Below are 26,922 nucleotides of genomic sequence, written 5' to 3'. Positions count from 1 at the left end.
CTAGGTGCTTCTCAAAATGCCCTATAATGGAGGTGGTGGGGGTGGGAGGTCATCTGCTAGCTTATACTGATAATTTATATGGCTTTTTTTGGCTTCTTGATATTTAATATTTTTATATGTAGACAATCTTTTAGTCTAACATAGCACGTGCTAGAGTGGTACTAGGGAATGAGGGAAAACATCAATATTTATTCATATAATCTGAAAATTGTTTATTTTATTTTAATAATGCAATAGTAGTTCATTTACACCTTTGATCAGTTTGTAAAACTGATATATACTTCTGCTTTCTATTAATTGAAAAGAAAATTAGTTCTCAGTAATAGCTCAGTACCAAACACATGTTAATAGTCCTATAAGGGTAATTACAGCCATGAGTAGGAGGGCTCCTTTATCATAATGGAGGCCTCAGCATTCTTGTTAATATGTAGCCAGTTGTTACAATCTTTAGGTAGAGAGTACAATTCTAGGAACAAGGTTCCTAATTTAAAATTATAATTTTTTTTCATTTGGGAATTAATTCATTAAATCATCTAAATTCTTGCCTGCTACTGTTTGCCAAGGACTGAAAATATAAAAGCAGAAAAGAAATGGTCTCTTTTTCTGAAGCAGCTTACAAGCTGTGGAAAGAAACAGACAAGGAATTATTATTATACAGTGTATAATGACATGAATACATAGGCTGAAAACCCTGAGATTCAGAAAGCACAATTCTTTCAAGAATTACAAGGTGTTTTGGTAGATCTGGAGCATAAGCAGGGAGGAAAAGAAAAGAAATGTGAGCTAAGGGTGGCTGATACCTAGAGGTCAGCTCTAGTTTGGATTTTTCCTGAGGGCACCGGTGTGAAATTGAAAAGTTTTTAAATGTGAAGTGGCATTCTCTCCATAGAGCCCTCCGCCCAACAGCTCCTTTTCATAGCTCAGTAGACAGAGAACGCCTGAGGCATATTCCAGAGTGAGACTATTGTGTCCTTTACAGAAGTCATTGTCACTGTCACCCTGGAGACTGTATCCTCCATGAGTCTCAGGGAAGCCAGAAGCACTGTCTTTATTCTCAGTGAAAAGTCATCCATAACAAGGTATCCTTCCCTGAACCTCTAAGTAGATAGTTTTTTTTTTTGATTGTTTGCTATATTTTTCTTTGACAATATGACCCAAAAAGCATTTTTCTCAGTGGAATGCACCTCATCACATCTTAAATGCCCGGAAGGGCTATGGGTAGGTGAAAAATGCAAGGCAGTCTCCTGTTCAAATTTTTGACCTTCCACATTTTCTGAAGAGAAATGGAGGTGCTGATGGAGAGGGTGATCCCAACTGGAACAGAGCTCATGCTCTAGGACCCAGAAGCCAAGGTTAAAGAGAAAATCTGGATCCACAGTTTCGTTAACGTTGAAAAGCTGCCCCAGAACAGAATCAGAACGGAGCATTGGGAACAATGTTTGAGTTCATTATATCCACTAAAGGCTGTTCTATTTATCTTTTGGCAAAGTGTGGCAAGGAAATTGTTCTTAATCAGAAAACCCTATTTTAATATCTAAAATTTCAAAATATTTTGATGAAGCTTTAAATGTATTGCCTGAAAAGATTATTTCTTTTTATACTGATCTATCCAAAACCTGAAAGATGTTCCACCCCATACTTGTGTGTGGATCACAGCATGTATTACATTGTGTGTTATTTCAGGTTTTTCTCTTTTTAGAAGATAGCTTCAACTTTCATTCTGGTGCTAGTGAGTTCATGAGGAGTCATTTAACTTACAGATAAATTTTTTAATGTTTATTTTTATTTTTGAGAGAAAGAGAGACAGAGACAGAGTATGAGTGGAGGAAGGGCAGAGACAGAGGGAGACCCAGAATGTAAAGCAGGCTCCAGGCTCTGAACTGTCAACAGAGAGCCTGACGCGGGGCTCAAACTCAGGAACCGAACCAGGAGATCATGACCTGAGCTGAAGTTGGACACTTAACCGACTAAGCCACTCAGGTGCCCCAATTTAATTTACAGATAAATAGGGTCTATTATATAATCTATTTCTCTTACCAAAATAAGGTGGTTTTGTTCTTGTTTCTCTTTCTGTCTATAATTTTTTCTCAATTGGTTAGCACAGTGCACTCTTAAAAAACAAGCTGTAAAATATTAAAGTGTATTTTTTAGGAGAGAGATTTTTAAACATCATGATTGACAAAAGAGTGTAAGAAATATAAATATGTACATCAGCTTCAGTGACTCCTGAGATGTAGGGTTTTTCACTGTGAGTTTAATATTCCTTTTATACAGAAATATTTTCATAACTTCTCACCAAGAATGGAAATGCCTTGTTATCTTTCTCTCCTTCTTTCTTATAAACGTCCTCTTTTGTTTTGTAGGTTGCTGTTGTGAGAATAATAAAAGATAAGGCCAAAAAAATCAAGTGTTATTTTAGTGTTGAACTTTGATACCTGTTGCTATAATCAAGGTGCTTTTATTTCATCTCTCAAAAATGAGATACATGTTTTCCTGACTAAAACTTTTCTTTTTCAATAAAAACTTACTCTATCATATATGTTTTAACTCTAAAGACAGTGCACCAGCATTCCCTCAAAGAACGAGAATACCAGGAAGTTCAAAATACATCTATCATTCTCAGAATGAGGAAAAAAAAACACCTTCTCAGTTTTTTGGGGTGCCTGGCTGGTTCAGTTGGAAGAGCATGTGACTCTTGATCTTGGGGGTGTGGGTGCTACACGTTGGGTGTAGAGATTACATAAATAAATAAATAAATAAATAAATAAATAAATAAATAAATAAACAAACAAACATTTAAAACAAAAACTACATCCTCTTTGATTTCTGAGAATGCAGAAAGGTAAAGGAAAAGCATTAAACCATAAAAACCAACAACAAAAAACAATATTTAGCAAAGTTTATTTTTTCAAAATAAATTATATCATTGACCTTAGTATTTTTTTAAACGTCTATGAAAGCTAAAAGAAAGCTTACTCTTTGTTAATCCCTAAAAACAGATAGTACTGGTCTTCTTTTACATTAGTTCCTGCAGAAACGTATATGGATAAATTGACATAATATTGCATATTTACACACACACACACACACACACACACACATACACTTACATGTTAAAACAAAATCTTTTAAAGGCTGTAGTACTTTCCCAAATAATTATCTTTAAATAAAAATATCCATATGTTGTGGGGTGGTTGGGTGGCTCAGTCTGTTTAGCATCTGACCCTTGATTTCAACTCAGGTCATGATCTTGCTGTTTGTGGTTTCTAGCCCCACATCAGGCTGTGCACTGACAGTGCAGAGCCTGCTTTAGATCTCTTTCTCTCTCTCTGTCCCTCCCCCCACTCTCAAAAATAAATAATCATTTAAAAAATACATCCATATGTTGGGAGACAGTTCTCCATGGACTTTCTCCATAACTAAAATCAGCTTTTTCCAGATATCTTTTCAAGGATGCTTGTATAGAAAACAGCTTTGGAAGAGAGATGTAGTGCCTCTCTTCAGGGCAAAGAATAGATACATTTCCTGAACAAAATAATACACCACCTCTTTGCAGGTGTTCTTGAATATTGTGGCAGGTTTGCTAGCATCCTGCTTACAAAATTGAGGCTCTCCTAGGCTTATGGTTCCTTAGCTATGATATAAACCTGTGGTGCACATGTAGCATCTACCTGGGCCCCTCCTCAGCTCTCCTGTTGGACTTGGGGAGCAAAGGGAACTGATGCAAGCATTCAGGTCATCCTGCCTTCCTGCATGTTATGTAATACAGGCATTTGACTCCAACCTAGAAATCCCCATTCTTCTGCCACCATCCATAAATCAGGGGTAGGCAAATTTGTCCAGTTACAAATAGGCTGAAATTTCAAATTTTTTATACTTCTCAACACCTTAATGATGTGGTTTTGGACTGAAAGGGGTCTGGAGCCATCAGCCAAGAAAGAATTCTTGAGACGTATTTGGTTCAAAAAGGTGATTTTATTAAAGCACAGGGACAGGCCCCATGAGCAGAAAGAGCTGCCCTGTCACTGTGAGGAGACTGATTATATACTTGGGTGTTGGGGGAGGTAAAGGCAAGGTAAGTTTCCGAAAGGATTTTCATATGCTGAAGAAGACTTGTGATACCGGATGCCTTGCTATTGTCAAGCTTAAGCTGTTTTTCCCTCTAGCAGAGCATTAACATTAAGACAGTAGGGAATTCCTGTTATATTCTGCCTGCCTTAAGTATTTGTCAATGGGCTGCAGGCTATAAGGAAATTTAATTTTATCTACCATTTCCTTCTACCTTTGTTTCCCATATCACTTACTATATACACAACTACACAAGCAAATAATGTAAAACAACATCTATCTTATGTATGCTTCTATTGTTGATATATGATTACTTAGGTAAAGCACACAGTTCTTTTTCTTCTAATTTTTTTTTTTTTTTGATAGAGAGAGAGCACATGCAAGCACACAAGTGGGGGTGGGGGGCCAGAAGGAGAGAGAGAGAATCCCAAGCATATTCCATGCTTAGCACCATCCCACGACCCCAGGATCATGACCTGAGCAGAAACCAAGGATCAGATGCTCAACTCAGGTGCCCCAATGCACAGTTCTTAAATGTACAAATTAATGAGTTTTGACTAACATATACCTACCATATCCCCCACAAAATATAGACAAGTTCTATAACTTTGGTGATTTCTTTTGTATCTCTTTCAACCAGCCCCTACTATGAACATTTTCAGTCAAAAATTGTTCTTATTTCTTTCCCCATAAATTAGTTTGCCTGTTCTTGAAGTTCATTTGTATTAAAACATTTGTATGGGTTCTTTTTAGTCTACTGCTTGTTCTCAAAATAATGTCCTGAAAGTCATCCATACTGTTGTGTAGATTGTATCTTGCTATCTATTGCTGAGTAGAATTTCATAGAATTTATTTGTACAATTTGTTACCCATTCTTGTTTTGATAGACACTTATATTTTTTCCAGTTTTTAGTTCTTATGAGTAAAACTGCATCAAATATTCCTTATAAGTCTCTTTGTGAACATATGTTGGGTAAATATCTAAAAGTGTTTATAATATAAAACAGGTATATGGCATACATTTAGCTTTTAAAGAAACTGTCAACTAGATTGGCAAAGTGGCTCTACCATTGTATACTCCTACTAGGAAAGTATGAAAGTTCCAGTTATTCTTCATCATCGCCAACGTTTTGGTTTTTTAATTGTACCCATCCTAGTGAGTGTAGAGTTTGTTTTGCATTTCCATAATGAGAAACAATGTTGAGTAATTTTTCATGTGCTCACTGGTTATTGGTATATATTCTTTTGTGAAATGTCTGACCGAATTTTGCTTATTAAAAAAAATTGTGCTATTTATCTTATCACTGATTTGTAGAGATCTTTTATATATCATTTTTCAGACACACATGCATAGACACATATACTCATATATTATATGTGTACATGTATTAAATACTTCCAATCTATAGCTTTCATTTTTATGTTCTACTGGTAAATTCTGATTAATGAGTTTTATTTTTTGTGAAGTTCTATTTATCTTTTTAAAAATTTTTGATAAGGGCACTGTGGGTTCAACCCATTTTAAACTAATTTTTTTTATGGTTTGAGATATGGGTTAAAGTATATTGTTTTTCTCTATAGACACTGTTTTTCTTAAAAGATATCCAGTTGCAGCACGACTGACAATAGCCAAAGTATGGAAAGAGTCCGAGTATCCATCGACTGATTAATGGATAAAGAATATGTGGTATATATACACAATGAAATATTACTTGGTGATCAAAAAAGAATGAAATGTTGCCATTGCAACAACATGAATGGAACTACAGTGCATTATACTAAGTGAAATAAGTCAGTCAGGGAAAGACAAATATTACATGACTGTGGAATTTAAGATACAAAACAGATGAACATAAGGGAAGGGAAACAAAAATAATATAAAAATAGAGAGGGATACAAACCATAAGAGACTCTTAAATACAGAGAACAAACTTAGGATTGCTGGAGGGGTGCTGGAGCGGATGGGCTAAATAGGCAAGGGGCATTAAGGAGGACACTTGTTGGGATGAGCACTGGATATTATATGTAAGTGAAAAATCACTAAATTCTATTCCTGAAAACATTATTACACTATATATTAACTAACTTGGATTTAAATTAAGAAAATAAAGATATCCAGCTGTTCTACTATTTTGTTGAAGACTTGCCCTTCTCCAATGAACTGCACTGATGCAATTCAACTGCCTATGTATGTGTGTATCTTAACATATTACATGCCTATAGTATCCCAAAGCTGAACTCAATAGTCATTTCCAGGTGTGTTGGTATTTATTTGGTATTTGTAATTTTGATTAATAATTAATTTTTTATCTGTACCTGAATATAGTACTTATATATCAGCCCCAAAGCTATTTCTGCATGAAAAAATAAAGTTTTCCAAATAAAAATTTCAGTTTTGGTCTAAAATACCATGTTCAGATTAATACCTTGATTGTCTCAAAATATAAAGAATATTTTACAAAAGCAGCATATAGATAGCTTTAAACAGATGTTTATGAACTATTTTATAGACCATATAAGACCATTAACAAAAAGGCTAATGTTTATTGGCTGTCTAATTCTCAAATCTCTTATTTTGAATCAAATTTGCATAGGTTCCCAGTGCTCTTCAATATAAAACATACTATTTGTAAATACATACTATAGAAGAAATCCATTGAGAATGTGAAGTAGTAAGATATTCTCCCTCTGGGGGCACCTGGGTGACTCAGTTTGTTATGCATCTGACTTTGCCTCAGGTCATGATCTCACAGTTCAGGAGTTTGAGCCCCACCTCAGGCTTGGTGCTGACAGCTCAGAGCCTCCAGCTGGATTCAGATTCTGTCTCTCCTCTCTCTGCCCCTCCCCCACTTGTACTCTGTCTCTGTCTCTCTCTCTCTCTCTCTCTCAAAAAACTAAACATTAAAAAAATAAATAAATAAAGTAAAATAAACATTTTTTTAAAAAGATATTCTATCTCTGTACATATACAAGAAATAATAATATCTGCCAACAGAAATACAATTTATAATTCTTCAAAGAACTATAGAGAGCTTTTAAGACTCATTTTAGTACAGCATAGTTATTACTTCCTGAATGAAACCTTTAGGATAATGGATTTTTAAAATTCTCTTTTCTCAAGCCATTCAATCCAAACTTCCTGAAATATTTTGCAAAAGCCTAGAAATGTTACTAATGTTAATGTACAGTTTCATATTTAAAGTCCCTATAAATGATAGTTTTAGATGTTATACATCTCTAATAGATAATTTCCATTACATTTTAGTAATGTACACACCACAGGAGATGATAATAGACATGGAAACCAAACTTAACGTTAATGAACTTTCTACATATTAGACACTTTGGGTAGAGTTTTTGCATGGTGTGCAAGGGAGTGGAAGTACAACTCTAATTGGCCTTAATTGGAGATGCATAATTAATTCTCTTCATACTGTGCTAAAATCCCAGTGTCTGTTGTTTCAATTGGCCTCTAAATATGAAGATGAAAAAATGTGGTATAGTAATAATGTTTATGAAATAAACTTTGAAATATAAAATACTTCTTATAAAATAATCATGGATCTTTTTATATTGATATGTGAATTATTTTTCCTTTCGTTTAAGACTACAAACTAATATTTAAATATATGTGTTGGAAAGATGATTGTATGAATTCTCCTTATACAAACTAGCAGTTTTAAAAGTCACTTATAAAAGAACTCACCAAACTCCACACCCAAAAAACAAATAATCCAGTGAAGGAATGGGCAGAAGATATGAATAGACACTTTTCCAAAGAAAAAACCCAGATGGCCAATAGACACATGAAACGATGTTCAACGTCACTCATCATCGGGGAAATACAAATCAAAGCCACAGTGACATACTACCTCACACCAGTCAGAGTGACTAAAATGAACAACCCAGGAAACTACAGATGCTGGCGAGGATGTGGAGAAACGGGAACCCTCTTGCACTGTTGGTGGGAATGCAAATTGGTGCAGCAGCTCTGGAAAACAGTGTGGAGTTTCCTCAAAAACTTAAAACTAGATCTACCCTATGACCCAGCAATAGCACTGGTAGGAATTTACCCAAGGGATACAGGAGTGCTGATGCACAGGGGCACTTGTACCCCAATGTTTATAGCAGCACTTTCAACAATAGCCAAATTATGGAAAGAGCCTAAATGTCCATAAAGTGATGAATGGATAAAGAAATTGTGGTTTATATACACAATGGAGTACTACATGGCAATGAGGAAGAATGAAATATGGCCTTTTGTAGCAACGTGGATGGAACTGGAGAGTGTTAAGCTAAGTCATACAGAGAAAGACAGATACCATATGTTTTCACTCTTATGTGGATCCTGAGAAACTTAACAGAAACCCATTGGGGAGGGGGAAGGGAAGGGGAAAAAAAAGTTACAGAGAGGGAGGGAGGCAAACCATAAGGGAAACCATAAACTCGTGAATGCTGAGAACAAACTGAGGGTTGATGGAGGGTGGGGGAGAAGGGAAAGTGGGTGATAGACATTGAGGAGGGCACTTGTTGGGATAAGCACTGGGTATTGTATGAACACCAATTTGACAATAAATTGTATTTAAAAAAAAAGTCACTGGGGAGCCTGGGTGGCTCTGTCTGTTAAGCATCTGACTTCGGCTCAGGTCAGGATCTCACAGTTTGTGAATTTAGGCCCCATGTCGGGCTCTGTGCTGACAGCTCACAGCCTGGAGCCTGCTTTGGATTCTGTGTGTCTCCCTCTCTCTCTGCCCCTCCTCTGCTCACACTCTCTCTCTTTCTCTCTCTCAAAAATAAATACACATTAAAAATGTTTTAAAAAGTCATTTACAAGAGTATGGTATAGTGGAACTTACAAATAAATAAATAAAATTAAGGTTTGAGATTAAACTTTCAAAAAAAGTACTAAAATAAATCAGGAAGAATTCTGAAGTAATATAAATTACTTCAGGATTGATTGCCAGTCTTAAATAAATTCATAAAATAATAATTTGAATCCTCTATTTTATTATTCCCCCAAACACTACATCATGAAAATTTATATTACTGTCATAATGATATGAGAGAATTTTTAAATGCAGAGAAGAAAGCACGATTATGGAAAAGAAACAGAAAAACAAAACATGATGTTGCAACTATGAAACCATTTTAATTTTGTTTCAAATCCATTTAAATGCATTTTTAGTTCAATAATGGATTGACTATAATCAGATCACATTATGCTATAATTGACTCATTGAGTTTAATGTGACAAGAGGTTGTTAAGAGGCATGTCTTGTATATTATTTATTTGAAAGATCAATTTTTGGATGATCTTATTGATGTCTACAGATAAGCTGATGATGCAATCCAGAATTGGGAATTGGGGATACTGTTATTTCTTCCCTGTGAGAGTACTTATAGTTAAAATCTTTGTCTTTATGTTAAAATAATTATATATGTCTTTATCTTCAAAATAACCAAAAACATCTGTACTTTGCCGATAAACCTCCATGAAGTTTAAAAATAACTGAATTACTGAAGGCAAAAATGCAGTTTCCTCCTGTGCAGTATGTTTCTATCAATACTGCATATGTCCTTTGTTATGACTTAACACATGATGTAATTTACAAGTACTTGAAAAATTACCAAGTATATTTTATCAATAGAGAGGACTATTTTCATTGATTCATTCAAAGAAGATGTTTTAATGTTTTAACTATTCTCAATTCCTCACATATGGAAGAATGGTTATTATTATTGCCCAATATTCCTGGATAATTGCTTGAACACTATATAATCCAACAAAACTGATAACTATAAAAGTTTAGAGAAAATATGTCCATCATTCTAATTTTTCTGTGACAATGGTTCACGCATATGGCTTATGATGAAACACAACTGGAGATTAAATTCATTGAGTTACAAAGTGTATCTATATTAACTCCACAGATGATATGAAATACTTCCAGTATTAAAAAATGAGAAAACCCTGGGGTGCCTGGGTGACTCAGTTGGTTGAGCATCTCACTTTGGTTCAGGTCATGATCTCACAGTTCGTGAGTTCCAGCCCCAGGTGTGGCTCTGTGCGGACAGCTCAGAGCCTGGAGCCTGCTTCGGATTCTGTGTCTCCCTCTCTCTCTGCCCCTCCTCCACTTGCTCTCTGTCTCTCTCTCTCAAAAATAAATAAACAAATTTTTTTAAATGGGAAAACCCTAATGTTTAATATTGGAAAGGAGCTAAAAACCTGAAATTTTGTTCAATGTATGGGAGAATGCCAGTTTTATTCACTGCTATAGATGGAGTATATTACAGTGCTGCTTCTTACAAGGTGCTCACTAAATATTTGTTGAATGAATGGATGGATGAGTAATGGCTGACACAGATAAATCAAATCAGTCAGGTTTAGAACTAGATATTTCAGTGAATACCAGTTTATTCAAATATATTTATGAAACCATCAATATCTCGGTAACAGTTTCTTTGTTGTTGTTGTTGTTGTTGTTAAAATTAATACAATCATTTTCTAAATGTTTTAAGGAAATTCAATGCAGATTGAGTAGAAACTGCCAAATAAATGATGCCTTTCCCACTTTCGCAAAAGCTGTCAGAGTAATCTGGTTTAATCATTTCCTGCTATGATAATAGCACCCTTCTTGACCAGGAAAAAAAACAAAACCAAAAACACAACGGAACTCCTGAGCGCTAAGGGATGAAATGGAGGTGCCTAAAAAATCACAGCAGACTTTGGGGCACCTGGGTAGCTCAGTCAGTTAATCATCCAACTCTTGATTTCAGCTCAGGTCAGGATCTCATGATTTGTGGGTTCAAGCCCTGAGTCAGGCTCTGTGCTGACAGTGTACAGCCTGCTTTGGATTCTCTCTCTTCTCACTTTCTTTTTTTTCCCTTCTCTGCTCTCTCTCTCTCTCAAAATAAATAAATGAACTTAAAGAAATTTTTAAAAAATCACAATAGACTCTTTTTTTTTTTAGTAGTGGTTTCAACTACTGCACTTGCAGACTATAGTAGATACTCACATTTTGACCAGTACAAACACACATATAAAGATCTATTTGCCCTGACTACAAAAAAAAAAAAAAAAAAAAAAGCTAAATCTACAGTACATATTACAGGTAAAAATAGGACATTCATATTTGATCAGGTCTGATTCCAGTATACATATTGTTTAATCCTAATTTACTAAACCGCATGCCCAATATCTTTTTTGATGTATTATAACATATCATTCTGTAAGTGCATTTTACACCAACAGTCTTAAAATGAGCTTTCCTTTACTATATTTTTTTTACTGATGTAAATTATTAAATATTTATCTACTACTACATAGATACGAAAACAAAAACAGAATCCAAAAGTTGTGAAATTACTAGGTAGTCATTTAAGTTATAAGAAATATTGAAAAATATTGAAGGTTTTATCATCACAGAATAAAACAAAATCTTTTTTGAGTTTATGCATTAAGGGTCAAACACCCTCTATGGTGTTGATGGGTTAAACCAATTTCCTCCTTTTCAGAATATATGTAGTTTTCTTGGATGATTAGACTGAATGTCTTTTTAACCCCATTAAATACACCCAAATATTCATGTATCCAATAAGGAGATCAAATAATACATGCATATATCACTTCACAGTTCTTTTCTTGGACACAGTATTTGTGTGGTTCTATTCTCCTATGATACTTATTTTTGTTATTTCTTTAGTTACCATTCCAGACTGAATTAAACCACAGTTTGAGCTTTCAGTTTATGCGATGATGATGACACTATTCTGCATATAATGGTCCCTTGTCTCTTTTTTTAGTTGTCTATTACTGATAGAATATGAGTAACAAGATCATAAACATTCCTAATTAAGCCATAAGACATGACAGGTTGTGAATTGTGTTGTAATATTTCACACCTAGTGTTCTGCTAAGCATGAGGCTGAAGGCTCCGAGCCATCAATGCACCTAAGCGTGAATTAACTCTGTGCAATTCGTGCCCTGGAGTATCTGCCTTTGATTATGAAACAGTGAATTTGTTTGGCAATTAAGAAAATAACTTTGTTTTGTGTTTGCCCTAATTTAATTTTATGCATGCAGGTTAGACAATATCAGTTTGTTTGGAAAAAAGATTTTTCAAATAATTTAAAATAGACTATGTAATATAATATTCTACAATCAAAGAGAAACACTATTTAAATTTATTTCTTGGATACACTATAGCAAGATTCTCACTTTTGATTTCAACACATTCACTTTTGATGACGATTGACACAATTCTGTGGAAATCATTTTAAAGCCTTTGAGGGTAACTATTGCCTGATGCCCACCATACCATAATGAAATACAGTCTGAATGGTTTTGTCTCACTCAACTATTACCTTAATGCTATAAATGCATGACAGGTAAAAAAGAGAGGGTCATGTTTCAAAGGAAACACCACAGAGGCAGGTGACTTTTCAAATATAACATAGCTAACATTTAGAAAATAATATAGCAGTATATTTTGTGCTCCTCAGACAGTACCCCTTATTACACATGTACTTTGAAATAAAATCATTGAAGATAAAATAATAGCTGTAACATAGAGCTAAACCTTATTTTTAAGTTACTAGGAATTATATAAATGTATAATGTACCATAAAAATTGATAAATTGGTAATCAGGAGAATAATGGCAGGCCACTTAAACAAAGCTATTTAAATGGAAGTATATTATTTTGATAAAACAAATGTTTCTTTGAACACTATTTAATGTCATCTTGCTTTTCCTAATAGTCCTGTGTTCATGATAGAATCAAAAAAGGTGTACCATAAACTTTGCTAGATTGCAAAGAAAATATATCATTAGTTTTAACAACATAGGTTTTGATGTTAGCTAAAACTCAGTTTGTTTTCATGTTACTAATCAAAATCCTTTATGTTAGCATAAAGAACTCCCTTTAGCATTTCTTGTAAGGCAGATCTAGGGGTCATGAGCTCCCTCAGTTTTTGTTTGTCTGAGAAAGTCTTCATCTGTCCTCTATTTTGGAAGACTTACTGGGTAAAGTATTTTTGTTTGATTTTTTTTTTCTTTAAGCACTTTGAATAGATCATTCTACTCTTTCCTGGCCTGCAAGGTTGCTGCTGAGAAATGTGCTGATAGCTGCAGTGGGTTTCCTTGTATGAGATGAGTTTCCTTTCTCTTTTTGCTTTCAATATTCTTTGTCTTTGATTTTTGACAGTTTTATTATAATGTGTTTTGATGTAGTCATTTTGGGGTTGAATTTGCACGGAGACATATAAGCTTCAGGTACCTGCATGTCTGTATCTCTCTCCAGCTTTAGGTAGTTTTCATACATTTTATTTTTAAATCAGTTTTCTGTCTCTTTTTCCACTTCGGGCATCCTCATAATGCAAAAATTGTTTTTGTTGACAATATCCCATAAGCCATATAGGCTTCATGTGCTTTATAATTATTGTGTTCACTTGGTAGTATCATGTTTCCTACAGTCTTGTGTTGGTGGCTCCACGTTTGATGGAGCAGTCACCTGTTCTAGACTTTACATATTGGTTTTGGTGCAGAAAGATCTTTACCTGTGGGAGAGTGTGAGGGTGTCAGCTGGCTGAGGTGTGGCAATTCCAGCTCCAGGAAAGACCCAAGGGTGTTGTCTCCATGCATCTCCATCGGCTGAAGTCAGCATTAGCAATGGGTGCAGGGGTTCTCAGTGGCCAATGCTGCGGGTAACTGTAGTGGTGGTAAGGGCTATTAGGGTCTTCTGTGTCAAAGGCTGGTGGGGGACCTCTTGATCTCTTTTTTTCCCACAGGGATGTGGTGGCTGAGAGAGACCCTCGTGGCAGCAGGTCTGGCTTGTGGGCACACTAGGCACACTAGCGGTGGTAGGAGCGCTTCACCTGGTGCGTGGTGCCTGTGGAACAGCCATAGTGCTGGCAACTGGAACACAGGTGCTCCACAGAATGAAAGCAGCTCCAGGGTCCAGGGCACTGGGTAGCCCCCCACACGGTGGCTCAGGTGCCTAAGCAGCTGTAGAGCAGGGTCTGAAGTACTGACACACATGGTAGAGCCAGGGTTCTGAGGTGTGAGGTGTGTGCGAGGTTGGGAGAGAGACTGGACACCCTGGTCCTGGACAGTGCGACAGCACTCCTTCTGAGGGGCACACAGCAGCCTTCCCTCTCCATATGTCTGTGGCAGCAACAGCTGTTGGTTACCTCAGTGGCAAAAACTGCCGGTGTCCTCTGTGGAGCGGGCTGCAGGGGTCCACAATAAACTCTACCAGTAACTTCATCCTCTTGAAGTTAGACACAGTGAATTGCTCTGGTGATATTTAAAAGCTTACCTCCCCTGGAGCCATTTGCTTCCACTGCAAGGGTAATAAACCTAGAGATATTTTTTTTCCTTTTTACCCCAGAAATATTTGATGATTATTTAGAGGTGAACAAGGTTAGGGGATCTCAGACCTTTGGGGTTTCTCTCCTCTGGTGCAAAATCTGCTGCATGTTCAGATAAATATCTAGCCCTCATTACATCATCATTTAGGGAACTGGAGCATGAGGAATGACTATAGGAAGTATGTACTCTTTAGTTTAGAATGATACATTATAGAATTCTGGAACTGTATACACAAGTCTGGAGTGTGGTAATTAATAGTTATAGGACCACTGGAAAGTAATTTACTGACTTATTTTCTAATCTGTCTTATCATCTCGATTAAATATTTGAATTACTTGAGGAATACTTTTTATTTTTTCCAAGATAGAAGTTACATGTTTAATATGAAATAATAAAGACAACAACACATTGTATATGAACAATGTACACACAGTCTTTGTACATACTGGCCTGGCCTGGCTGACAATCTCTGGGTTTTCTACACACCTTTGAGGAGAACTTTTTAATTGTCTTTCTTCATATATCTTATTGCATGACTTTTAATACTCTATCACCTAACTAATTAATTACTTAATTTCATCCAGAGATTGAGACAGAATATATTGCCTGTATATTAGGAAACTTTACAACACACAGTGAGAATACATGCATTACAGCAACGACATTAGGAATAGAAATAGAAAGGATAATTTTAATTTAGCAGTAGAATAAATAGAATTAGTCATTCATTAAATGTATCAAACATAAAATAAAATAAATTTTAAGTCTACTGAGTATTGATTGTGATTCTTATTTCCTCCCAAATGCCTTTGTTTATTTCTAAAATTGACATAATCTAAAACTTTGCTATATTTGTTCTTTTTTCCCAAATAAAACATTTTCCAAATATGACATGAGGGAAGAGACTACATCTTATTTACGTTAATGTGTCCAGTGCCAAATGTACTATTTAGAATACAACGTTTGAAAGTAAAAAGAACATAATAGGAGGAGGATGAGACGGGAATAGAAAATTACTAGAAGTTTAGCTGTAAAATGGGGGTTTTAGAATACATGGGTACTCAAGTTAATAATGTTGCACAATAAACCACTTCAAATTTAATGGTTTAAACTTAAATCATTATTTTTAAAGATTCTGTGGGTCAGAAATAGGGGCAGGGTTTGACATGAAAGGAACTTATTTAAGATAAATATGGAAGCCTACGATTTTACTTCTCATTTCATTATCTATGGTGGCTCATTGGTATTCCACTAGTGGTTTTATTAATTGATTTGAATTATTGATTTGAATCGTATTCATCTACCCACCTGTTTCATGCATAAGCAGAGATAACTGGAAGTCTGGAAATGTTACACTTGGAAATATTAAACCTAGTGGTAGTTTCAGGGTAGTGAGACTTCTGGCCAACTAGCTTTGCTCAGAATGGTGTTCCAACAGAGCAGAGTTAAAGCTGATAGCCTCTTTTGACCTACCTTTGGAAGATATATAGCTTCCTTCCCACATATTCTGTTGGTCAAAGCAGTTATAAACTTGTCTAGATTGAAGGAGAAGGAAATTAAATTCTACCTCCCATTGGGGAAATGACAGGTTCACACTGAAAAAGAACATTGGGATGGGAAATGTTGGTATCTCTTGAAAATAAAATTGTTTACCTGGAAATTGGTGAAATTGCCAAAGTAAACTAGGAAAAATATAAGACTGTTGTCTTAATTTTGAAAATGCATTCATTTACCAAATGGCAATAAAAGGGGAACCCATGAGTCAGACATAAGAAAAGTGTCTAAATTAGGAAGAAAATTAGAAAATTCAATGAAATGGAAAATGAAACAGGCCAATAAGAGTAAACAATTGTGCAGCGGTATCTAGGAGGAGAAAACTACCATGATTATTTAATTAAGGGGATCAGACATTTGGTAATAGTCTCATGGTAGGTATGGTAATAGATTCATGAAGGGGAGAAAGTCTCAAGTTTACTGACAACAGTAAGAATCCCTCCCCAAATGCCAGATTCTAATCCCAATTACTCTGCTCACTAGTTAGACAAAATACTTAAATGTCTATTCAACTTGTTCTCATCTCATTGGCTTGTTATGAAGATTAACATAGGTCATAAATGCTTAGAACAATGCCTGGAAATATTAATTAAATTAATACATTTTAAAAGACTTTTAGTTCAGTCAGTTGTATTCACTACTTGGACCCACACTGGCAGAGTAGGAGTTTGGATGTAACAACACAAGATTTTTAATTCCCAAGAGGCCAAGAAGGAGTTCCTATGCTCTTACCTACTAGTGAAATCCTTTGCCCCACCTCTGAGGATGAGTCATCAAATATACATCACAATGTATATAATATAGCTATTGTTAAAATCGTTGACTTTTTGTTAGTTGCATATTTAGTTCGAAGAGCATGCCACTTCTATCAATCCATCAAATACTTTTCAGACATCTGCTTTAATGGGCATCAATTATACCTTGTTACCTAACAGGAGAGTAAAATATGCTATGCCCAAACTATACCCTCTTCTCTATCCCAGACAAGACTATGTTCTGCATCATTTCAACAAAGTTACTGTTTATTTGCTATTACAAATACATTAGTAGGAAATTTGGCATAATCACACAGGTTGCACCTTTCATTAATACTAAAATCTTGCATCAACCCTTCCACCCGAGAAGGATAAGTGGAAAGGACCAGATAAAATTTAAAGCACAGTTCCATAAAAGAAGCCCAAATTCTTCTGGGCACATCCCATACGCTGTGATTTAATTTAACTGCCACCCAACAGTGCAACTGCAAAAATAAAAGTGACTTTGGTTTATTCTCTAAAGCCATCCATTTCTCTTGTGCTTGATTATTAAATGAGATATAGAAAATAGTGGGCATGATAAAAACACTGGATATTTTGACTGAAGTAAAAACCATACAATATGGTTATATACAGTAAGGCAATGGTTGTTGAAGAGTAGGGTTTAGACCAGAAGCATCAGCATCACCTGGAAAATTGTTAAAAAATGCAAATTCTCAGTCCCCATCCCAGAGGTCCAGGAATCTTTGTTTTACTAAAAGGCCCTTCAGGCGATTTTGATTAAACATAGTAAGGGGATAGTTTTGACTGGGATATGGAACCACCTACAGAGCTTTTAACAACCTAATTACAAATTTAATGTGCATTAAATTTACACTTCTTTGAATCAGGTGTGTAAAGAATACCTATCTTTATATCTCTTTTAAGTACAAATGATGGGACCTAGTTTTTTATTGATTGTAGGATAGTTACAAACTGTCCATTAAAGAAAGATAAACTTGGTGTTATTCCATTTGGAACTGAATTACTTTTGTCATGACTCTCTATTCAATCAAGGCTCTCTGATTTCTCTCCCTTCACCTTTGTATTTTATTTCTTCCTGGAGTGAGTGGGTTCACATATGTTCTTTAATTCAAGGAGGAATGGAGCAAGAAGCCTCATAACTATTCTCTGTCTACAGTGACCCACAAGTGGGATCAGTATACTTCATCTTCAAAGCTGTATATGTCAATCATAATTGATACCTTGGACCTGCTATGTCCTCAGGTAGCCTGCTGCAAATACTCTACCTCTACCTTGTCCCTCTCCCAGAGTACTTAGGGGGCTCTATTTATCTAACCCACACTTTTATCCCTCAGAGGAGACGGAAAGAGTTAGAGAAGCCTCCTTTACTGCACTGGGGTGTGCTGGAGGCTGCCTTTGGGTGTGAGACCTGCCTGAGCAATTCTAACCGCATTGTTACTCTTCTTCTCTGACAATGTGCTGCATGCAGCACTATTCTTGGTAGGGTGCAACTCTAGCTTCTGAAAGCTTTTTGTTGTTGTTTTTTGCTTCCCTTTCAACTACAACCAGAGAGTGAGGCATTGGTTCCCTTCTCAAGAATCTACCTCACATAGATTCCTCAGATCATCCTCCCACCAGCTCTTAGACTAGGGAAGGGATTACTCCAAAATCAGTTTGCATACCTCTCCTGTCCTTTGCCTACATCATACCCTCTACGCACCTGATCCTTCATGAGTCTGCGTGTCATCCTGACACAGGGACCATGCTAATGTCTGCACCTTTCCAATTTTAGTATGTGTGCTGGTGAAGCAAGCACTGGACCTAATCCTTCACGTTGTAGTATGTAACAGGTGTATCCAAGCTTTTGGAATTGCCTTAACTACACCCTAACCCTATCTTTAAAGTTTTTACTTTTAATAATCTCAGCTTTTTTTGATATAAAACATACATTTTCAAATAAATACATAAGTTAAATGGTTGGATTATACAATGTTAAATGTTGCCTTATAATTATTTTCTCCACATTGGATTTGAAAAATAATCTATAAAGAAAATCCACTGACTTTTTTATTCTATGGGTATTCTTCCAAACTTTGACATAATGCATGCCATGGACTTACTAGCATCAAGGACTGTTGGGAATAAAATGCCTAAAAAATTGTCTTTTAAATTTTTAAATTTGGTTGCAGTGCTTAAAGAAGTAACTCTGGATTGAAGAGCAGAGAATAAGCAACAGTAAATGTATTTACTTAATTATTTAGCACAACACATATTGATCTGAAGAGACCATTTTAAGTACTGGTATTGGAAACTAGAAATATAACAAAATACAATTAGTAATATAACTAGAAATATGAACAAACATTAAAACAAGTAAGAATCCTCCCCCACAAGTAGCTTTCAACTTAATAAAACCTGAATTAAAGAACGTTGACTCTTTATGTCACTGAGAAGTCATTACTGTTAACTTCTAAAGGTCTTATGTAACTTTGAAACATGTTTTTGACCATACTTAAAGGAGGCAGATCTGTTTCAAAGTCATTGTTGTATTATTTTTCTCCATGTAGAAATATGTATTTCAAATAGAAAACCAGGCCTTGGTCAGTTTTAACTCCCTAATAAGATTGTATAGATATGCCATGATACAATGCGTGAATATAATTTATACATAACTTTTATTTATAATAGGGACTGCATATAGCCCAGTATATGAAAATCTATAACAGTATTACAGGGGAAGCTCAGACAATTTAGAACTAACTTTCAAGTTTTTCAGTCATGAATAAAATATAGTCATAAGAGAAATAAAAAGCTACCTATTGAATTATGTCACCATCATGCTATGAAAGTATGTATGTCTAAGAAAAAATTATGGAGAAAATATAAATTATATGATTTTTTACCTTGTATCATATAGAAATAGAAATGGTACATTAAATGATAAAATGTGTCTTATTTTAAAAGTTTTGAATCATAGCAAATATGAATAAAAATTAAATCATATCAGTAAAAATACTCTTATCTAAACAGCCTTGAGGTATATCTTTTAATTTTACAAACATATGTGTTTCTAAATACTGTCATGTATTGCAAATATTAAGCAATTTTCTAATAAGCTTTCATTATTTACTTTGAAAACAGCTTATATTCCATTCAATTTAGAAAAAAACAAACTGAAATTTACCTCATTGCAAAGTTTAAAATATTTGATTTAATGCCAACCAGTTGCTGTATTTCAAAGCCTAATTTCAAAAGTGGGTATGGAGAGGAGGAATCAAACATAAACTGTGTATTTTGCTAATGGTGCAAACTGGTCTGAATGAACAGACAGGCTGGAAATAGAAAAGTCGATGAGGTAATCAATAAACTCAAAGAAGGATGAAATAGAGGATACACAAGTCCCATGATTAGTAAGCAGACAAGAATTCATAGCAGCGTCCCCCCACAAAATACAATCTATTTCTCTAATATTTGGTGAAGGAATTAATCTGGAAACTGAACATAAATTCAGGCTCTCAATCTAAAAGGTACATTATTGAGAAAATGGAATTAAATACGTAATCATATTTAAAAATTGTGTCCAGGTGCAGGATGTTACTTGAATTCATAATTATTATCTTTATTCTTTAAAAAATATATGCTATTTTATAAATACTTCAAATAATTTAGCACTTTGAAAATCTCTACTCCTCGTGCTCAATTAAGCTTTAAAATAAAAACTGTTAAATATTCTTTCTATATGGCACCACTGTGATTTTCCCTCTCATAACTTTACAGTTATAGATTTTTGAATTTAACAAAGAACAAAAAGGAGTCAAACATAAAGCCAAAAAATGTGGGAGACCATTTCTAACGAGTTTAATATATTTTGATTAAACACTATATATATATATATATATATATATATATATATATAAAATCTATTCTTAAGATGACCAGCATCATATAATTAAACATTATTTTGTCCACTAAAATACATTTGAGTTGAGATCACATATATATGCAAATTTATATGCAAAACAGAAAATAATAACAGTAAAGTCATAAAATCTAATTATGTCTAAATCACATGGCTCTATTATTACAGACATTTCTGTATCTTTGCCCACTTAACTGTCTCTTTCTTGCTCTTTCTACAGATTTATTCCTTCAAAAAAAGAATCAGAAATGATTGATGACTAAAGAATATTTAGTTCTACAAATAAATATATTTCATCTGAATGTCAGTCCTGGAAAGAATTAGCAATGGGGGGGATTCCTATTCCACACATTCATACTTCTCTCTCTGTAACACACCACCCTAGGAAATGTTTCAAGCCTCATCTTTTTTTCCATCTTTGCCTCTTTTCCTAATCAAAATATATTTAGAGGAAATTATATTTTTATCAGTCTTTTATGCATAAATGTACAGTGTGTCGAGGTTACATGTAATAGCCTGTCAGTCTGCTTAAAAAGATAAAAATCCATTCAGTAGTACACAGGTGGGAGATACACTGTCGTGTGGAAGTTTTTTATTAGCACCAACTTACTCTATCAGTGCACAACTTCCCTGCTAAAATGAGGTTCTATAATCAAAGTGTCCACTATTGTAGTAGACAGTGCTTTTGCCTCTCTAGCAGTTGCTCCCCCTGCTTCGTTTCTACCAAATACTCATTTTACATCTGTCTCTTCTGAATTCCATAGAACTAAATAGATCTGGGGAACTTCCCTCAGTCCCCTGCTCCTGACTCCAATAGGGGTAAGTGCAGTTAATTTAGCCATTTGGTGCACAGAGCAGGTGAACGAGAAATGACTAGTTTGAAGGGAAAGACTCTTATTCCATGCTTGAGAAAAAAAAAAGGTTTTCACTTTCTCTGGGTGTGAACCAGGACCCAAAATGTTTCAGTGTCTCTGTCTGACATCTTATGGCAATGAGGGAAAGACATGCATTGATTAAATATCCAGAGAGAAAGAAAAAAACAAACAAAAAACCTGGATGGTCTTCCTATCTACCGCTATGTCAAATAATACACTATTTTACTTATTGTTTACATTTTTAAAGTTTGATTTAGAGTTTCCGTTACCTGCAGCAAATAGCAAGAGCCATGATGGCCCCTGAAATGCAAACCTTTAACATCCCCCTTTTAAGTTAGCAACTTAGTTCCAAAGGATTCAGTATAGGGGTGCCTGGGTGGCTCAGTCGGTTAAGTGTCCGAGTTCAGCTCAGGTCACGATCTCACGGTCCGTGAGTTTGAGCCCCGCGTCGAGCTCTGGGCTGATGGCTCAGAGCCTGGAGCCTGCTTCAGATTCTGCGTCTCCCTCTCTCTCTGCCCCTCCCCCGTTCATGCTCTCTCTCTGTGTCTCAAAAATAAATAAACGTTAAAAAAAAATTTTTAAAAAAAGAAAAGGATTCAGTATAACTTTCTTATCAAAATACATTTTGGATTTTATGTATATTTTTGCTAGTTTTTGTGGTATAAGGTAATGGTTGATGTTGATTTGAATAACTGTTTCATGTCAGCACAAGCATGAATACTAATTGAACTAACCTATTTAATTTTCACAATAAAGAGGTGTTTTTATTCTCACACCACTTTTCAGAGGAGATCACCCCAAACAACAGAGTGATTGAGTGAGTTTATTAAGCAGCAGCTCCAGGATTGAACCCAGCCTGTTTAAGTTCAGAATCCATTCCTTATATGTCTACTCAAACAAAAATACTCCATAAAAGTTATCCAATAACTTCCATGAAAAATTAATATTATGATGGATATTATTCCATCTTGGTACAGACTATATGTTTCTAATAATCCTGATTGGAGCTTATTTCTGCATTTGTTTTACTGAATAACAACAGATAAAAAGTGATGAAAGAAATGGAGAAACACTATGCTTACTCTCACGGTCTTCCTCGTCTAATATCTATTTGTTGTCACAGTGCTTTTCACTTCATTAATTTTGGCTGACATAGTTCTAATTTCATTTTCTGGCAAATTTATGGCATTATATTTCTTTTATTCTGTAAATGTAAATATTGGGTAGAAAGAGAAATCAAAACTAGAAAGGAAAACAAGATTCCTTCTACGTTCTCGAGAGAAAAAGGAAAACAGTAATTAGAATGTAATCAAGAGAGAAACTGGTTAACATTACATATGTTGCACAAAAATAAAGAGCATTTTCTGAGTGTTTCGTGACTCCTAATGAGAGAGAATTTAATTAACATTTTAAAAATGAGGATAAGTCGTAATTTGTAACGGTTTTCTTCAATCCATGACCCTGTGTCATTTTAAACTTGAATTTTAGAGCATTTAATGCCACTTTATGCTTTCACCTTTCTCTAGATTTATATTTCTGTTAAAGAAAACAGTTATAACAAAGAATTAGATTATTAGTTATTCATTATGTTTGCTTTGGTTATTCCCACTCTGACCCCATACCATAGTACCAGGAACTGGTTTTAAATCACTTGTGGTAAAGTCCTTGTCTCTTTCTCATTTCTCACATCTGAGTTTCCAACTTAATCCATGTTTTCAAGTATCTACCCAGTTCAAAACCCACTAGTCCAATATCTCAAAATTGTCATTTAATTCTTATTAGATTGTGACTTAATTAAAATATCTTATCAAATAAGATATTTTAAAATAAATTAATTTTATTTTAATTTTAAATATTTAAATTTTTAAATATTTAAATTTTAATTTAAAATAAATTAAAATATTTATCAAAGTCAAATATCACTGTGTCCATCCCTCACACTTATAGCCAGACTATTGCTGAAGGTGTGGTGTGAGTGTCTAGTGGGATCTTTTCCCAATCCTCTTGCTATATCTCTTTGGAAGTAACAGCTGAGCAACCAGAACTCTATCCTGCTACCTGCTGCTAAAAAGTCCATTGGTATGGATCATAGAAAGCTCAGTATTATTCCCTTGATCCAACCAACCAAACTCCATTCAAGGAAAAACTGTCACAGAGAATAACCTCTTCACTGCCAGATCTGAAACAATTTCAATTCACTCATTGAAAATTTCCAGGGGTAGCCAGTTATAGGGAGGCTCCCACATTTTTGTGAGCCAGTAGAAATGGCTATAGATACAAAAAGTCATATTTACGGGGTGGGAGGGAAAGGAACCATTGTTTCATCACTCAGTCCGTAATGAAAGGAAAATAATGTTAATATTAATATTTAAATGTAAATAATAGTATTAAAATATCCTAACTTTAGATCTTATAGATAAAAGTTTGTATTTGTATCAAATGAAGACCAATGGACAAAACAATATATTTAGAAATTAAACCCTTTCAAAGAAAAGAGAGGGAATATAATAGATAAAATCCTAACATAAATATATATGAAAGCCTATTAATATTAGCAATTATATATTTGGAATTTTTTAATGTATATTTATTGTGTTTACTTATTTATTTTGAAAGAGAGAGAGAGAAAGAGAGGGAGCAAGTGAGGGAAGGATGGAGAGAGAGGGAGAGAGAGCTTCCTAAGCAAGTTCTGTGCTGTGGGCACAGAGCTCGACTCCGGGCTTGATTCCCTGACCCATGAGATCATGAACTGAGTAGAAACCAACAGTAAGATGCCTAACTAACTAAGCCACCCAGGTGCCCCTGGAATTTTTAGTAGATAAATTAAAGATTCCAATTTTGACATTGGATAATAGTAAACATACTTGCTTCAGGGTACAACCAATCAAATAATTCAAACTATATTTTGAATTTATGATTATAACTTTTTTTATTCATCATGGCAGGTGTCACCGAATTTTGTCTGTAATTAAGAAGATAATATCCCAGGCTTTGTGGGCCATATGATTCTCCAGTTTTCTTGCAACTACTCAAGTTTGCCATTTTAATGCACAAGCCTCCATAGGGCAATACATAAATGAATGGGCTTGGCTGTGCTCCCATAATCTTTATTTATAAATGAGAGGTGCCAGACCAGATTTAGATGGTGAGTAACAGTTTGCAGCCCTCTGACCTATTAGAACTATTATGGAACTTATAGGAGCAACAGTTGAACATTATCTAAAATAAAATTTAATAACATTTCTTCTTAATCATATTTCATAGTACCTACTTTGCTTTTCATCCTTATTAGATTGCTCTTTCCTATGTTTCATCTGTTTCTAATATGTGAAATATGTAGATATACTAATTTAGTAAGATGCACAATTGTTGACAATAATGAGAGTCTATCTCTACATTATTTAATAATGCATTCCACTATACACTTCCTCAATAGCATTAATTAAAAACAAAAACAAAAACAAGAACAGACTTTGATTTATTTCTGTTCAGATATTTTTTAACACTTATTGAGCCACTACTATTTTTGGGCACTACATGTGCACTAGGGATAAAAGGTGATTAAGAGAATTCACATGCTAAAAGAAATTTACAGGGGCGCCTGGGTGGCTCAGTTGGTTGAGCGGCCGACTTCGGCTCAGGTCATGATCTCGCGGTCCTTGAGTTCGAGCCCCGCATCGGGCTCTGTGCTGACAGCTCAGAGCCTGGAGCCTGTTTCAGATTCTGTGTCTCCCTCTCTCTGACCCTCCCCCGTTCATGCTCTGTCTCTCTCTGCCTCAAAAATAAATAAACGTTAAAAAAATTTTTTTAAAAGAAATTTACATTGAGTGGGATCTTTATCTCTTTTTGGAGGATGGGACAAGCAGAAAAGCACTGACACAAAGGTACAAACAGTTGGTGACTGTGCAGTAAAGGATTAACTCAGCTGTTCTGGGCTGCCCAATACTGTACTTCTCCAAAGAAAGTTAAGGCCTTTGCCTAACTTCTGGGACACAATTTCTAAATCCTTGGATCCTGCCTGTTCCCTCCCTCCCTCCTTTATTCCTTCTTTCTTTCTTCTTTCCCAAAACAAACAAACAAACACAAAAAATAGGACTTCCAGTTTCCAGTTTCACATGTAAGGAACTTTGATGTTCCCACCCTATCCTGTCAACACTAAAAAATTGAACAGACTGAAAGTTCAACTGTTCTTGAATCTGTAAGGGAGGACAGAGGGGAAACTGTTGCCTCTCAGAGTGGAGACAGAGGTGAATCCAGGAGTTCTGGCTTACCAGAGAAGAAACTCAGGAGCAGGAACTGCCATGAGAACAGGTGCTGGGGTTGAAGACCCTGGACTGCGAATGACAAATTGCCGGAGGCTCTGTGTGGACAATTCTGAGTGAAAATTTCCAGGGGGAGCTGGTTATACGGAGGCCTCCACATTTGGGTGAGTTTTGTCTCCAGGAGCTTGTCTAGGCTTTCACAGTAAATACTGGAGAAAAATCCCCTCATGCTTCCTTGCAGTAGGGAGAGGGAAAAAGGAGCCATCTTAAAATACACCAGAACACCGCTCTTCTCCACAAGGCCTGCCCTTAGAGGGAACTAGTTATTCTGAGACTAACCTGCTGGGGTGTTATCTGAGCCTAATTGACCTGGGGAAAGGGAATGCCCAACTCCAGTCCACTCTAGTCAAACACCATCCCCAAAACAGAGGTTTATGAAATCTCTGGCAGAGGTTCTATTCACGTCTCATGAATTCTTGTAGTGATATCTTGAAATATCATTTGGAGTCAATGGGAGACAGTGTTATTTTGAAATTAATGTAGTTATGGAACCACCACAAAATCTTGTTAAAAAAGAAGCATATATATTTCCACATCACAAATTTACTTTTTCAATATTTTATAAGCTATATTTAAATACAATTATTTCCTTAATAATTCTATAAATTATTTAATTTAAAAGAATTATTCTCAGAAGAGATCCTTTGATTTAATCAGACTACCAAAAGGGTCCACATCATTAAAAGATTAATCACCCCGTTTATTATACGCTACGTGTTTTGGAACTTTGAGTTTAGGGTGGTTGCCTTGGTTACCTGAAGCCTAGGCACTGGGGTCAGAACCAGGAGGATACCCTGAAGCAGGAAGTACAGATACTTACAAGCTCCCAGAGCATCTACAATCCATAAGAGGCAGCAGAGTGAACAGCAAAGAACATGTCTTCTGGAATCAGAGTGCTGAGTTTGAATCTTAACTTTAACCCTCATTCTCTACTCTTTATCTGAAAAATGGTAACAAAAATACCCATAGCAGAGTTGGTTTAAAGATTACATTATTCACTATGTGCAAGACACTGAATACATATCTGTCCTATGGTAATCATTCACTAAACACT

At 35.3% G+C, this 26,922-nt stretch overlaps 1 long non-coding RNA gene and 1 other non-coding gene across 3 annotated transcripts; both read right to left on the bottom strand.

Moving 5' to 3' along the window:
- Positions 1-257: 257 nt before the first annotated feature.
- Positions 258-26,802, bottom strand: LOC122213412. 2 transcript variants are annotated; one of them, XR_006199499.1, is made up of 4 exons: positions 26,689-26,802; positions 2,210-2,367; positions 2,038-2,123; positions 258-620 (listed from the first exon to the last, which is right to left on the bottom strand). It is a non-coding gene; the product is annotated as an uncharacterized LOC122213412 (long non-coding RNA). The 2 variants fall into 2 exon arrangements; XR_006199501.1 differs by having other exon boundaries at positions 2,297-2,367.
- Positions 18,465-18,568, bottom strand: LOC122202785. The gene has a single exon (XR_006194881.1). It is a non-coding gene; the product is annotated as a U6 spliceosomal RNA (small nuclear RNA).
- Positions 26,803-26,922: the final 120 nt, after the last annotated feature.

The sequence above is a fragment of the Panthera leo genome, chromosome A1 (assembly GCF_018350215.1).
Source record: "Panthera leo isolate Ple1 chromosome A1, P.leo_Ple1_pat1.1, whole genome shotgun sequence".
Lineage (NCBI taxonomy): Eukaryota > Metazoa > Chordata > Mammalia > Carnivora > Felidae > Panthera > Panthera leo.
Note: the sequence above shows the minus strand (reverse complement) of the source record. Positions and strands in the feature narration are given on the sequence as shown.